The 15,261-nt window shown below is 47.1% G+C and overlaps 1 protein-coding gene across 7 annotated transcripts in view; it reads left to right on the top strand.

The window, feature by feature from the left end:
• Positions 1-331: 331 nt before the first annotated feature.
• The window catches only part of LOC148039515 (ABC1 family protein), a 160,471-nt gene continuing 145,541 nt past the window's right edge, over positions 332-15,261 (top strand). Inside the window, exons 1-3 of one of the 7 annotated variants that reach the window (XM_087691411.1) lie at positions 332-601; positions 709-973; positions 1,084-1,430. The gene's annotated coding sequence lies outside the window, so the exon portion shown is untranslated. Of the gene's footprint in view, positions 1,431-15,261 lie in introns of all 7 variants that reach the window. The other 6 variants (XM_087691396.1, XM_087691426.1, XM_087691418.1 and 3 more) reach the window with 6 other exon arrangements.

A 15,261-nucleotide genomic window follows, 5' to 3' on the forward strand; every position in this document is an offset into this window, starting at 1 on the left:
GGGATGTTGGAATGGTGGTAAATGTGTGTGATTCTTAGCCAGAACTATGTGCAATGTTTCACAAAAGCAAGAGGGGAACGAAGCACTACAAACACGCATGAATTTGAAAGGATTTCAAAGTTTGTGAATTGATGATGCTGTTTTATTGGTGCAACCAGCCCTCTTAATCTTGACCATTTTCCACACTCGCCCGTGATGCCGCATGGGACAGGGTTCTAAGTTGGTGGGCCATCCAACCGAAACGTCATTGGCTGCGTTTGTGGAGCTGCCTCCAGAGTCCAAGTTCACCGGGAAAAGTCTAGGTCATATAAGTTTTTCTACATTGCATTACATTACACCGTAACCAACGAGGCAGCCGTGCTAGTCCACAACAATGTGTGGCGCGTGGCAGACCAGCTGAGTCGCGGCACCCTCCCACGTTGCGAAATTCGAAGGTGGACGGAGGACGAATGGCGTGCGATCGCCGAGTGTAGTCTCTGCAGGCATTGCTCTCATCAGCTCCCCTACCGCAAGCGTCCGCCGATAAGCTGTGCAGACTCCAGAGCTCTCTCTCTCTCTCTCTCTCTCTCTCTGTGAGACATTGTCAAAAAGGTCTTTTAAGGTTCGTACAGCTGTCTTTGTGCCATTCTCAGCAGGTCTTTTATGGCGGCGTGGTCAAGCTGTTATGATACTCTTTCCTATCTCTCTCTCTCTCTCTCTCTCTCTCAGATCTTCCTAGGGTTTTGAATCGCTGCGTTTCCACGGCCGCAGCTCATCTTGCTGCCTGACCGCGACCCTTTCGCCGCATCTGATCAGACTAAGAGTTTCGAAGAAGCCGAATCACATTGATCGAGTGCTGAACGGCTGGCCATTCGAAGCCGAAGCATATCCATGGACTGCTGAACGGCTCGCCATTCGTCCCTCTCCGGCTACAGATTGATTGCGCCATTGGAGCTTCGCCGGCGGCGTTTCTTTAACTTGCAGCAGAAGGAAGGTTTAGACGGAACTCTCGTTGCGTTTAACGTATGCTTCAAAGTTCAAATCCTCATGGCTCGCCTCCTCATTTATTTATAAATTATTATCGGTCAAATAAAACGGGTACAGGCAAGCTGGAAGCAGCATTGGAAGCTTCTGTAAAGACCATTTTTTGGTCCAATAATCGCGTGCCTACCTTTGAAAAAGGTGGTCAGATGTCCCCACACCACAGATTCGTCGTTTTTTCTACGAGCACACAGTAACAACGCACAATACAAAACAATAGCAAGGGAAACACGACAACAGCAGTCAATTTTCCCCTTTCCTGCTAGCCTGCCGGTTATTGCTCTATTAAGGCACTGGACGGACTCAAATCAGCCTTATCGCTGCCTCAGACAGGCCCTAGCATCCCCATGGACACTCTCCACAGTTGATTTTACCAACGTTACTTGTAAAATATAAAGCGCACGGAGCAGGTATTATTTTCCGGGCATTTCCTGATCACCATCTGTCTATGTTTCACGCATTTATCTATCAATTGTTTGAAGTGCTTAACCCTGGGAATCCTAAGCTATCGTGATGGAGCTGCTATTGAGAAGTAGCAAGACACATTTAGGAGTCTAGAAGTAGTGCAATGATGCTTCTGGCTTCATTGAGTGCCGATGCTCAGTTATACTTCCTTATATGGAAGTATACTCTCTCAAATCTGAGTAGCTGTTGAGAAGTTTGTATTATCAGCTTCTTGGAAGTAAAGAATGTTTGTGTCCTTACCAGACACCAATAAAGACAGGAAATAAGAGGTGATAATCTCTCAAAACTGAGTAGCTGTTGAGAACTTTGTGTCCTTACCTTTTCAAAAGTAAAGAACGTTCATATCCTTACCAAACACCAATAAAGAAAGGAAAGAAGAAGTGCGTTGTTTGGTTGCTTCCGTTTCTCAGATATAGGCTTATGGTAGCCAAGTTACAGTCCTTGAGGAAAAAGCACGCTTGTGTGATAGCTGAAATATAGTCATTGAGCCGAAATATAGTCATTGTGGAAAAAAGAAGCTTGCACATGTTATTTTACCTTCAGATATGGCATTCCCTTAAACTTTGTGCCTAGCCCATTGAGATTTGGGTCTAGGTCGTGGTTTGTTTCCTTAACACATTAATGAAACTCATTTATATTCCACTTGATGTTGTAACTCAAGTGAGAGTTGTGTTCCTTCATGTAGTTGTCGTCTTAAATTGGGATGATGCGCTCATGATAAACCATGCTGCATCACATGCTTTGTTTGTTTTCAAGTTTCATCATAGGACTAGCTAGACCTTTAGTTCTTTTGTTGCCAAGTGGGTGAATAGGCACATTCTTACTTCTAATCCCGGCATAGTATGGAACTTAGGGGTCTTGGGATACCTAAATGTAGGGAATGGGCATGGGAGTTGGATAGTATACAATAAATGGGCTATACACTTTTTTTTGTATGGGTGGTCCTTTTTTGCTTTGGGAGGGGGTGTTTGAAACTCTATTCCACTCATGAGTAATCCAATCACAAACGACATACAAGTTGAAAAGGAAAAAAGAAACATTGCATGGAACTAGAATGATGAACATAGATGTAAGTCGTCTAAGGTCAACTTGTGGTTTTCCAGATAAAGCAAAAAAGGGAACAATTTCACCAATATCTTAAGGAAGTTTTTGGGCTCCTTATGGTTCTTGTGCATTAAGAGTTGGGATGCTGAAATTTTGCAGTAGTGGATCAAATGCCAATTGTGGTGGGACCTATTATGCATCCCTATGATTGGGTGTTTGGCAAGCCTAAAATTTCAGATCTTGTGTAGCTAGACATGAAGATTGTGTTTCACTTCTTGCGCTTTTGGGATTATTGGCATAATGGGATCACTTAGAATGCCTTTATTTTTGATTCCCATTTTGGTTTGCAAAATCATATTGCTCATTTGAAAGGTCTCCTTTAGTGGTAGCTCAATATCATGCAACATGTAGATGTTCTCCCTTGGGAAAATTTAGTCTTATGGTGGATGACATTTCTTCCATTTCTTTGCCATATTTTTAGTCTATTTGTGACACTTGTACTACTTCAATAATTAATACGAGTACCCATTACGGGGAGGGGGAGAGAGAGAGGTTGGAGAGAGCTAATAAAGTATAGCATGTTGAGAAACCGTTTCTTTAGTTCACATACTTCATTTAGGGTTTTGCATTGACAACCCCAAAAAGGGTTGGTGTTCACATTTTGGCCACTTTTTCACTGGCTGCCCACACAATGATGTGCCACCCTCGACAACTTATGCCTATAAATAGGTAGTCACGTCATTCATTCTTCACCACCCCACCTCTCTTTAGTCATTCTTGACTACCTTCTTTTGACATCGGACACCCTTTCGTTCTCTCATTAGTCCCTTCCACTACCCTTACACCCCAGGACATTGCGGTTCGTGACTCCTGGTTACCTTCACCTTGCCTCTTTTGCTTCAGGCGTCTTGTTCCGGCATCAAGCCTTGCTTTAGGGGCATCTTCCACTTGGCGTTACATCATCTCTTGGTGTCAGTACCCTTCTCCATTAGGCTCCACCTTCACTTGCGTTTTTGAGGTTGGAGGCCTTCTCCTTGCCTAGCATCATCATCTCCAAGTTGGCGTTAGTATCCTAGCCTCTAGTGACAGTCTCCATCAGTGAGCGTCAGTAATTTCATCACTCGTCTATCACAGGGGCTGCTGGGACCTGCGTTTTTGCATCTTGGCTCCTCCTCCATCATTTGGCATTACTCGTCTATCACAGGGGCTATTGGGACCTATGCTTTCGTAGCCTGGCTCCTCCTCCATCACTAGTGTTACTCGTCTATCACAGGGGCTGTTGGGACCTGCGTTTTTGCAGCTTGGCTTTTTCTCCATCACTTGGTGTCATTCGTTTGTCAGATAGGGGTTGCTGGGACTTGTGTTTTTGTAGCTTGGCTCATCCTCCACCATCATCTAGCATCATCATTATCCACTTGGCATCAGCATCTGGGCTGCTCTCTCTGCGTTTGACAGCTTCAACATTTTGGGATTTTCGTTTTACTGCCCAAGTTGCTCCGCATCATCAAAGGACTACAGTTCGCCTCCTCGACAACTGGTGATCATCTTCCACATCTTGGACGGCATTAGAGAACTGCGTTCCACTCCTTCGACAACTGTCTTTCACCTTCTAGTGATTACTTTGATAGCCCACTGCTCGAACGATTGCATTTCGCTCCCTTCATTGTGCAGATTCCCACAGGTGCTACCGCTTGATTCAGATAGGACTAAGCTTCGGCTCTGCTGTATCATTTTTTCTTCTCTCATAGCACCATTTAGTGCATCGTTACTGTGTTCTTTCTCCAACAATCTCCAAAGCCACACAGCCTCACATGTGGTGGAAGACGCGGCCCGATACTCCGCCTCAGTAGATGAAAGGGCTACCGTGGGCTGCTTCTTGCTACCCCATGAGATAACACCAGCACCCAAGGTAAAACAGTAACCTGTTGTAGACCGCTTGTGGTCCACATCACCAGCCCAATCCGAGTCGCTGCAACCTGCAAGTACAAGATCTGAACCACCTGTGCCTGCTGGATAATGAATCCCTAAATCAGATGTCCCCCTCAAATACTGAAGTATCCTCTGGGCAGCCTGCCAATGCACCGTCTGAGGTTCACTCATGAACCCCGCCAAGAGCCCAACAGCAAAACAAAGATCAACACGAGTGTTGAGAAGCCAAATCAATGATCCAATCAACTGACGATAGCGGGAAGCATCCGCCATGGGAGAAGCTGAATGTGAAGTGGCCTTCTAGTTCGGATCCATAGGAGTAGAAATGGTCCGACACTCCTCCATCGCAAAAGAAACCAAGAGCTCCTGTACATATCTCTGCTGAGAGATGAAAATCCCCCTTTGAGACTAATAAATCTCATGGCCCAAGAAGAAATGGAGTAGACCCAAATCCGTCATCTCGAACGTCTGATGTAAAGCTGCCTTCGTCTCTTTGACCTTCTGTGCATGATCACCTGTGACAATCAAATCATCAACATACAACACAAAAAGCACACAACCAGCCTCGGAAGTGTGTATATAAAGCTGCGGATTGGCCTTGGAACGCCGATATCCCAATTGTGACTGAAGGAACGAATCAATCTTCTCGTTCCATGCACGCGGAGCCTGCTTGAGGCCATACAAGGCCTTCCTCAACCTGTAGACTTTCCCATCTGAAGATCCAAAACCAGAAGGCTGCTCTACATAGATCTCCTCCTTCAAATCACCATCGAGGAAGGCCGACTTCACATCCAACTGGTAGACATGCCATCTTCTATGGTCAGCCAAGGCAAGAACAACTCGAATAGTCGCCATACGAGCAGTGGGGGCAAAAGTATCACGACAATCAATCCCTGGGCGTTGTGCAAAACCTTTAGCAACAAGGCGAGCCTTGTGCTTGTCCAAAGAACCATCGCTAAGGTACTTGGTCTTGAAGACCCATTTGACGCCAATCACCTTCTTATTCGGGGGGCGAGGCACGAGATACCAAGTGCCATTCCTCTCAATAGCCTCCAACTCGGCTTCCATAGCTTTCTTCCATGGTGTGGACTGTAAAGCCTCCTTCACGGAGGCGGGCTCTCGATCGTGCATAACACGGGTCATCAAACAATAGTTAGAGCAAACAAGCTCCGTTGAATGTGCCTGTTTTCTCCGTGACCGCCTCGAACCATCCTGCGGTCCCCACTCCTCAGGGACCCCCTCGATCCCTGAATCACGGAGTGTGTCACGGGCCCAACGAGGAGGAGGCCGGACCTCTCCTCGTCGCTCTCCATCAGCTGAAGACTCTGGGATATTCACCGGTGGTAACTCCTCGGGGGTGACCGGTGGAACAGTAGACTCTGTATCGGAAACAGAATCGAAATCAAAAGGCGCGGGCTCCAAAGGAACTGTCTCGGGAGCCCAACTCTCCCCTGGATCTCCAAGAACAGGATGCTCCTCACCCGCTGCTATGGCCGGAACCTCCACGAACTGCACATCTCGACTGGTGTACACATCTCGCTTGACGGGATCATATAAACGATAGCCTTGGGACTGAGAGCTGTAGCCAACAAATACCTGTCTTCGGGAAACTGCTTCAAATTTATCACGATGAGCCTTGGGAATGTGAACATAGGCATCACACCCAGAAACCCTAAAATAAGAAACATCGGGCTTAGTCCCAAAGTATGCCTCAAAAGGTGTCATCCCATCAACGGCCGAAGTGGGGGATGGACTGCAGTAGCCACAGCCTCGGCCCACAGAAACTGAGGTGTCTGTCGGTGCTCCATCATGGTGTGCGCCATCTCGATCACACTTCGGTTCTTCTGTTCAAGAATGCCATTTTCTTGAGGAGTGTTGGTGTTAGCAAACTCCTGGTGAATACCTTTATCTGCACAAAAACGAGCAAACTCATTAGAGACAAATTCACCACCCTTGTCGGATCGCAAGGTCTTCAATCTCCGTCCCGATCGGTTCTCCTCAAAGAGAAGCCAATCCTTGAAGTGGGAGAAGGCCTCCGACTTCAACGCCAAGAAATAGGCCCATGTCATCCTGCTGTGGTCATCTACAATTAACATGAAGTATGAGCTTTCTCTCAAGGACTCGTTCCTCATAGGGCCACAAAGATCCGTAGATACAAGCTCCATCGGTGAAGTAGATCGCCGCGAAGCTTTGTTGGGAATCGCATTCCTATATTGTTTCCCACGAATGCAGGAGATGCATGGTTGCTGGCTCACCACTATGTCCAGCAACCCTCGAACAAGCTGTCCACGTGACGCCCTCCAAAGATAATCATAGTTGAGGTGACCAAACCGAGCATGCCATAGTTCTGACTGTGTCTGAGATGTAAGAAGAAGAGTAGGGAGGGCGGTAGAAGACGTCAGTTTGTAGATGCCGATCTCCTCATATCCTGATGAGAGAACTTTCCTTGACGCACGATCAAGGACTCGCACCGAATCACTGTCAAACTCCACCAAAAGTCCAAGGGAACAAATCTTATGAACCAAAAGTAGATGATACCCTAAACCTGGCACATGCAAGACCTCTGAGGTATGGGTACCACCACGTCCATTTGGAATAAGCTGCATCTCACCTTGTCCTGCAATAGACACCGAAGAGCTATCTCCAATGAGAATCTGCCCACGCGAAGGTCGCAACTGGGCAACACCAACTGGTGAAGGAGTCATGTGGCGGGAGGCACCACTGTCAACGATCCACTCTCAAGCCTGGGGAGCTGTCATCGCAGCATCAGAAGCATTCGGTGTAGAGTCCTCAATGACAGCTAGATGAAGAAACGTAGCTGATGAGGGTGCAGCCACCGCTCCAGAATCCTTTGTGTCCTTCTTGTTGGTGTCCTTCTTGTCTTTGTCAAGGCAATCCTTCTTCCAATGGCCAGTCTTTCCACAAATATGGCATGTGGATTCTTTGTCCTTGTCCTTCTTTGACTTGTTGTCCTCCTCCTTCTTCTTTTGGTCCTTCCCCTTCTTCTGAGAGGCTTGACCTGTCAAGGCTTCCGACTTGGAAGCATGCTGTCCCTTCAATTGTTCCTCTTGGTCCAAGACCATAGGAACCAGCTCTTCCCACCGAAGAGTAGACTCACGCCCCAAAGCAATAAGGGCGGAGTAGAAAGCACCGAATCGTGGTGGCAACTGGGACAAAAGTGTGATCGCCATGTCTTTGGAGGAAATCGGCTTCCTTGCATTCTGAACCTGCATCTGAAGCTGTCTAAGCTTGTTGATGTGCTCCTGCAACGAGGAAGACTTGTTCACGGACAAGGTCCGCATCTGCACCTCCAAAGAAACCCGCTTCATAAGGGTCATCCGGTTATACATCTGATCAAGCTCCAGCCATATCTCCTGAGCCACGGTCAAGTGCTCGCTGTGGGCTATCACGGCTGTAGTACAAGACAAAAATAAAAGAACGAATCCGAGCATTCAGTTTGTCCTAGTGAGACTGTGCCTTGGCCAACTCCGCACGAGCATCGGAAGAGAGTTTGGACTCATCTCTCACCGAGGGCCGGTTGATCTCCTCCTGTACAAGCTTCGCCAAATCGTAGGACTCAAGGAGGGCCAACATCATCACGCGCCAGATGGATAGTTGTCGCCATTGAGCTTTTGATCTGCCGGGAAGAGCCGGTAAGCAGGCACCTTCCGGTCCATGATCGTCTGGAACTCCAAGTCAATCTCTATAGACATCTTCACCTGTAATGCCTTCACAAACGCAAAAGCAACCCCCTCTGACTGTGAAAATGCAGCCTGCTAGGGCTCTTTCTTCCGCGTCCCGAACCTTCTTTACCCGCCGGAGGCGATGAAAAAGCAAAACCTGCACTTGAAGAAGATTGAAAACTCAGCCTTCCTCCTCTTTAAACAGCAGCAAACAGCAGCAAATCCACCAACTGGACTCCTTTCCTGCGCGCCCACGCTCGCTTCAGCCTTGTTCCGAGGTGCAGCCCTCCCGCTCGCCCTCAAACGCTGGAAACGCAGCCTTGTGTTGCGATGAAAACTCCTCTTCAGGTTGGTTCTTCACTCAGCCAGCCCTTCTACACTGGTCTGATACCATGTCAGAGTGCAGCGGTGCGGAAGTGTAAGACTGAAAGAGAGAGAACGCAGAGAGAGGAGAGAGAAAGAGACAGTGGAAGATGATCTGCTGTATAAGTGTGCTGTATACAAAGATATGCAGATATATACACGGGCGCAGTGCGCTGGACTGCGTGTCTCCACCTCGACGATGCAACCTGCTGTTCACCTCGAAGTCTGCTGCAGTCTGCACGATCTCCTGCCTGAAATCTGCGAACAGAGACGGAATCTGCACGTATCTCCAGCTTGGAACCTGTGTACAGAAGTGGAGGGCAGATTGCTGAAGTATCGGCTATAAATAGCCAAAAAAACTGGGCGCCAAAATATGCAGGTTGGCTGCATTAAATGCAGCCGACTGTCAGAAACAGGTCGGACTGCCACGCGGCAGTCCGACTGTACAGTCCGACTGGCTGCCCAACTAGGTGCTCTGATCGCTAACAATACTTCGGGGGGGTGGGGAGCAAAGGTCGAAGTTGGCAAGCATCGGTGGTGTGTTTGGTGATGCCATAGTAGGAGCACCCAGTAGTCTGGACATCTGTTGGTAAAGAAGCCATGAATACCAGTGTGTCTTGCTGAAGAAGGAAAAGATCAGCCACCATGAACGTCTGTTGGTAAAGAAGCCATGGATACCAGTGTGTCTTGCTGAAGAAGGAAAAGATCAGCCACCATGAACCACAAACTGCAATGTTTGCCTCAAGGGGTACGAGGGCAATGTGAAACACGAACTGCAATGTCTGTCTCAAGGGGTGGGAGGGTAGTGGAAGGGTTGGAAGTGAGTTGCTAGTGGGAGGAGGATGTGACCAGCAGTAAGAGGTTGTAACCAGTAAAAAAAACGTAGGTGAGGAGAGAGAAAGATTTAAAACACAAGCAAGATAGCCTGCAGGAGAGAGAAAGACTAAAAACGTAGGCAACAGGTGAGAAATACTAAAAATGTAGGCAGGACAGCTTGCAGGAGAGAGAAAGACTAAAAACGTAGGTAGCAGGACTGTGATGATGTGGGAGGCTGTACGGCAGCAAGTCTGCACAGGAACAATAGTCGCCCGACTGAAATCAGCTCCAAATTGTGTATAGAGGGTTGGAAATCAGGCGCCAACTGATGGAGACAGCAATGGATAGCTTCGGCTAAGATGTCCTCTGCGAAGGGGTGTGGGCAGCAAGCTGAAACATCTGAAATCTGCAAAGACGAGATTTTGATGTAGCGGAAGAAGAAGAGAAGTGGAAGCCAAACCCGCTACCGGTCTTTGCCTTCACTGGAGTGGAGGATCTTTGCCGTTGTTTGAGCAGAACCGGCTCTGATACCATGTCAAAAGATCACGTACTAGCCAGACAGTAGGGTTTGCGGGGAGGACCATGGAGTGAACTCGGCAAACATGGAGAAGAGAAAAGAGGAGAGAAGAAACTTTGATGAATAGAATGATGGAGTTCTCAATCATGGAGTGAATGTGATACAAGGGAACAAGGGTGCCATAGCACAAGGAAGATGATGAAGACAGCCATGAACCACGAACCACAATGTCCTTCTGAAGGGGTGTGAGGGTAGTGCAGAGGCTGGAGAGGAGGTGACGGACTGAATAAATGAGCCGTAAGGAATGAATGAAAGAGTGGCCTATAAATAGGCACAGTCAGTCTAGGATGGCGCCCCTTTTTGGGGCTGCAAACCCTAAACGCAAAACGCAGAAACGCAAAAACGCAAACTGCGGGTGAAGGGTTTCTCAACACCTATATTCTTGGGGGTGATTGAAGGAGAAAGATGCTTGCCAAGTTGTGCTAGATTTTCTCTATTGATTGTGGGTTTGACTAGATGCAATGATATTGAATTAGAAGAGTTTCGTAATGGATTGGACTTGCTTTGATACCATGTTAGAAACATGGGAATGACACATTAATCTAATTGAGCTAGGGAGGAGAATAATAAATATTGTCAAAGTAAAATGGGCATGAGACTTGATTGAGAAATGAAATGTACTAAATCAAGATTCCATTAAGTAGAAGGATGTAGGCTCACTCTCACATCCTCACTAGTATGTTGAGATTGGCACTCTCAGTTTGATTCTCAAGCTTGTTACAAATGAAGGACCATTGACCTCTTTATAGGCTGAGGTAAGTGGATGGTAGGTGACCTATGACATCATAGATGACTTTAACTTTTATTCTCTTCTAAGCAAAGGTCTATTCTCATGAGCCTGGATGAAGGGCTTATTCTAACATGAAAGGGAGAGAAGGACCGAAGCTTGGACTCGAGAGATATGGCGGGAGAGCAAGAGCAAGAGAGAGAGAGACAAGAAATGGAAACTCCAACAGTCACAATGTGTGATCGGGCCTTCCTTTATTCAATTGTCACTAAAAGAATAAAGAATAAAGTGACGGTGACGGGCGTCTGCCACCTGCAGTGTGTAGTGGCGGTGACTGCCAGTGTAGTAGTACACGGGCGGCTAGGCAGAGGCGCCTTTACCCCCAACAACCTCCCACTTAAAGGTGAATCTGCCCCAGTGAGGAGTGAAAAGAAAAAGAAAAAAGACAGTACAACATGTACACATGTACAATGGGATGAGGAAAGACGTCATCTCATTCCACGCTCATCAACCTCCTGAGGAAGGCAAAGCGCTCTGTAGAGAGGTTTTTCGTGAGCAGATCTATAGGATTCTGGTCAGTCGAGATCTTGACAAGATCAACAGACTTGTCCTCAACGACCCCACGTATGAAGTGATACCTCACCTCAATGTGTTTTGTCTTCGCATGGAAGACCCGATTCTTGGCTAACTGAATAGCACTCATAGAATCTGAATGCAGTGTAGGGATAGCATCAATACCAAGGTCAGCAACTAAACGACCCAACCAAATGGCCTCCTTGCAAGCCTCGGTGGCTGCAACATACTCGGCCTCTGTAGTAGAAAGGGCCATGCATTTCTGCACCCTGGACATCCAAGAAACAACACCTCCAGCATATGTGAATGCATAGCCGAAAGTGAACTTCCTACTATCTGCATGTCATGTATAATCAGAGTCAGTGTATCCCACGACTTCTGTATCTTGGCTGCCATAGCATATGCACATATTTGCAGTGCCCTTCAGGTACCTCATGATACTCTTCATGGCATCCCAATGCTTCTTGCCAGGTGTAGCCATATAGCGTGCCACAACACCAACTGTAAAGGCAATATCTGGACGAGTGGCTATCATGGCATACATAAGACTGCCCACTGCGAATGCATAGGGAATCTTGGCCATCTCGGCCCTCTGCTCATCTGTCTGTGGATAATCAGCCTGTGATACCTTCACATAAGAAGGCAATGGACAGCCAATAGGCTTTACATCCTGCATGCAGAAGCGCTCAAGGACTTTATGAATGTACTCCCTCTGTGACAAGTAGAGGAGTCCCTGATGCCTGTCGTGTCTAATGCGTATACCATGTGAGCGGCCTGCCCCAGATCTTTCATCTCAAAGCTCTTTTTGAGCTGAGCCTTAAGAGCATCTAGCTCATCATGAGCTTTTCCTGCTATCAGCTTATCATCCACATAGAGTACCAAAATCAATAAAAAACCATCACGGGCTTTCTTCGTGTAAAGACATGGATCCATAGCACTCCGGCTGTAGCCTTGCGACTGCATAAAGGCATCAAACTTATGATACCATTCCCTAGGTGCCTGTTTCAAGCCATAAAGACTTTTCTTCAATTTGCACACTAGGTGCTGCCTGCCAGGTTCTGCAAAGCCCTTAGGCTGCTTCATATAAATCTCATCATGCAAGTCTCCATGTAAGAAAGCCATCTTGACATCCATCTAGTATAAATCCAAGTCAAGCTGAGCAACCAAAGCCAAGACTAAGCGCAGGGTGGTCATCTTAGCCACAGGAGAAAAGAGCTCATCAAAGTCCTCACCACGCTCCTGCTTAAAACCCTTTGCTACCAATCTAGCCTTGTATGCCGGCTTGGGGTGTCTAGGGATACTTTTTAGCTTGTACACCCACTTGCATGGCAAAGCCTTTTTGCTCGTAGGCAAGGAAACCAAATCCCAAGTGTCATTCTTATGCAAGGACTCTATCTCAGACTGCATAGCCCTCTCCCAGGAGTGACTATTATCCCTGCGCATAGCCTCATCATAGGTGAAAGGCTCTCCTGCATCTGTAACCAAGACATAATGCATCGAGGGCTGAAATCTATCAGGTGGACGTCTGTCTCTAGTAGACCGTCTCACGGCAGGCTCTGCTGCCTGCCCAACTGCGTGTCCAACACCTTGACCATGAGCATCTGCTGCAGCTGTAGGCTGTCCAACTGGCTGTGCGGGAGCTCTCGGCTCCTCTTGAAATATGACCCTGCGGATCTCAACAACTCTCTCAGGCTGCCTATGCATCTTGTCTTCATGGAAGACTACATCATGACTGCAGATGACTTTCCGCGCCTGCGGATCCCAGAGACGGTAACCCATCTCGCCTGCATCCCTATAACCAAGGAAGATGCATTTGACACTCTTAGGATCTAGCTTACTTCTCTTGTCCCTGGGTACATGGCAAAATGCCTCACATCCAAAGACACGGAGCTGCGCATAAGAGGAAGGTTTTCCAGTTCATACCTCCTCTGCAACCTGGAAATCCAAACCACTAGAAGGTGATCTATTTATGACATGCACAGCTGTACTAACTGCCTCAGCCCAAAAGCTCTGTGGTAGGCCTGTATGGCTAAGCATACTGTGTACACGCTCCTGGATGGTTCTATTCATCCGCTCAGCCAAACCATTTTGGGGGGGGGGGGGGGGGGTTGTAGGGGGCGGTCAACTGATGTTTAATATTCCTCTCATCACATAACTGCTCAAAAGCACGTGAGACATACTCACCCCCATTATTTGTCCTTCGGCATTTTAGCCTATATCCAGACTGGTTCTCAACCAATGCAAACTATCTCTGAAACACAGCCAAGATATCGGATTTCAGCTTAATGGGATAAGCGCAAACTTTCTGTGAAAAATCATCTATGAACGTAATAAAATACTTTGCACCACCCATAGTCTGACAAGGCATGGGCCCACAGACATCCGAATGTACCAATGCCAAGGGCTCACTCATGCGTGGCCTACCAGACTTCTTATGCGTAGACCTAGTTTGCCTGCCATAAAGACAATGCTCACATGAATCAAAACATGCATAATCAAGGGGCGGTAAGTATTGCAAACCAGAAAGCATTTTCATTCCCTTCAAAGACATATGGCCTAAACGGGCATGCCAAATAGATACATGTGGGATAGAACCCACAGACAAAACATGATCAAGGGAAGAAGCTGATACAATCAAGGGGTAGAGACTGCTAGCCTTGGCACTTCTCGCAATCACAAGTCTGCCACGAGTGATCTTCCATGCACAGTCTCCAAAAGATACATGATAACCCGCGTCATCAAATTGTCCAGCTGACATGAGACTGCGTGTCAAAGCAGGTACATGACATACATCCTGCATAACAAAATTACTGCCAGAAGGAAACTGCAGCCTAACATCACCAATGTCCACAATATCAAGAGAGCTGTTATCACCCAAGCGCACAGAACCCGAAACAGTACGGTATGAATGAAACCACTCTCGGCAAGGTGTCATATGAAAGGACGCACCTGAGTCCAAGAGCCAACACTGTGCATACGTAGAGTGTATCTCTGTCATCTGCGAAGCACTAGAAGAAGCGGCTAGGATATAATCATCATCATCAACATTCTTAGGCTGCATAACATTGATCTCTTCAATTTTAACACTGGACTTTGCAGGTACTATGCTGCGATCAGAAGACTTATCTTGCACTTTGTCTTTCCCCTTATCTTTGCGCCTTTCATTGCGCAATTCATGGCATTGTGGCCTAATATGGCCCTTTTTCCCATGGTTACAAGTAACATCTGCATTCCGGCCACGGGATTTGCTACGTGACTTCCCACGAGACTTGGACCGAGATTTCTGAGAATCCCGTCCATGGCCACTACCAATGCCATGCTTTCCATATCCATCATTCCTGCCTCCAATTGTCATAGCATGAGACACACGAGAGGCATCCAAATTCTTACGGTTAACCTCTTCCTGCAGAAGAGCACTCTCAACATCAGATAATTTCAAGGTAGCAGTAGAGGCACATAATGCAGTGCGGAATACATCCCATGACTCATTAAGAGTACCAAGCAAAAAAAGAGGAGTGACATCCTCTGCAAAAGTGATGTCCTGCGAAGTCAAGTTCTTGAGTATAGCATGGAACTGACTCAAGTGAGCAGACATAGTCACATTCTCCTTCATGCGCAGATCCATAAGTTGCTTCAGCCAATACATTTGACTCGCTGGACTTGTCTTGTCATAGAGATTCTTGATTTTATCCCACAATTGCCATGCACTCTGTTCTTCCTCAAATACATTATAGTGAACTTGTTCTGTGAGAGACAATACAATAGTGGACTTGCATAACTCATCAAGCTCAAGCCATTCCTCATCTGGCATAGTTGTAGGCGGATGCCCGCTTAACCTCAAAGGTTTGATCTACGATTTCTGCACCAACACCTGCCAAATCTGGCTCTTCCAATAAGAGTAATTCGTACCATCAAGCTTAGTGATGTTGAAAATAGCATGATCAGTGGACGAACTCGCCATAATGCAGGCTGGAAGACTGTAGACAGTTCAAAACTGCTTGCTGTTTACTGCAGAAAATGACAAAAAAATCACCAAAATCGAGGAAAATGGCGAGGAAAGTGGA

Source organism: Lygodium microphyllum, chromosome 2 (assembly GCF_053477565.2).
Source record: "Lygodium microphyllum isolate KBCC chromosome 2, Lygodium_microphyllum_v1.1.10, whole genome shotgun sequence".
Lineage (NCBI taxonomy): Eukaryota > Viridiplantae > Streptophyta > Polypodiopsida > Schizaeales > Lygodiaceae > Lygodium > Lygodium microphyllum.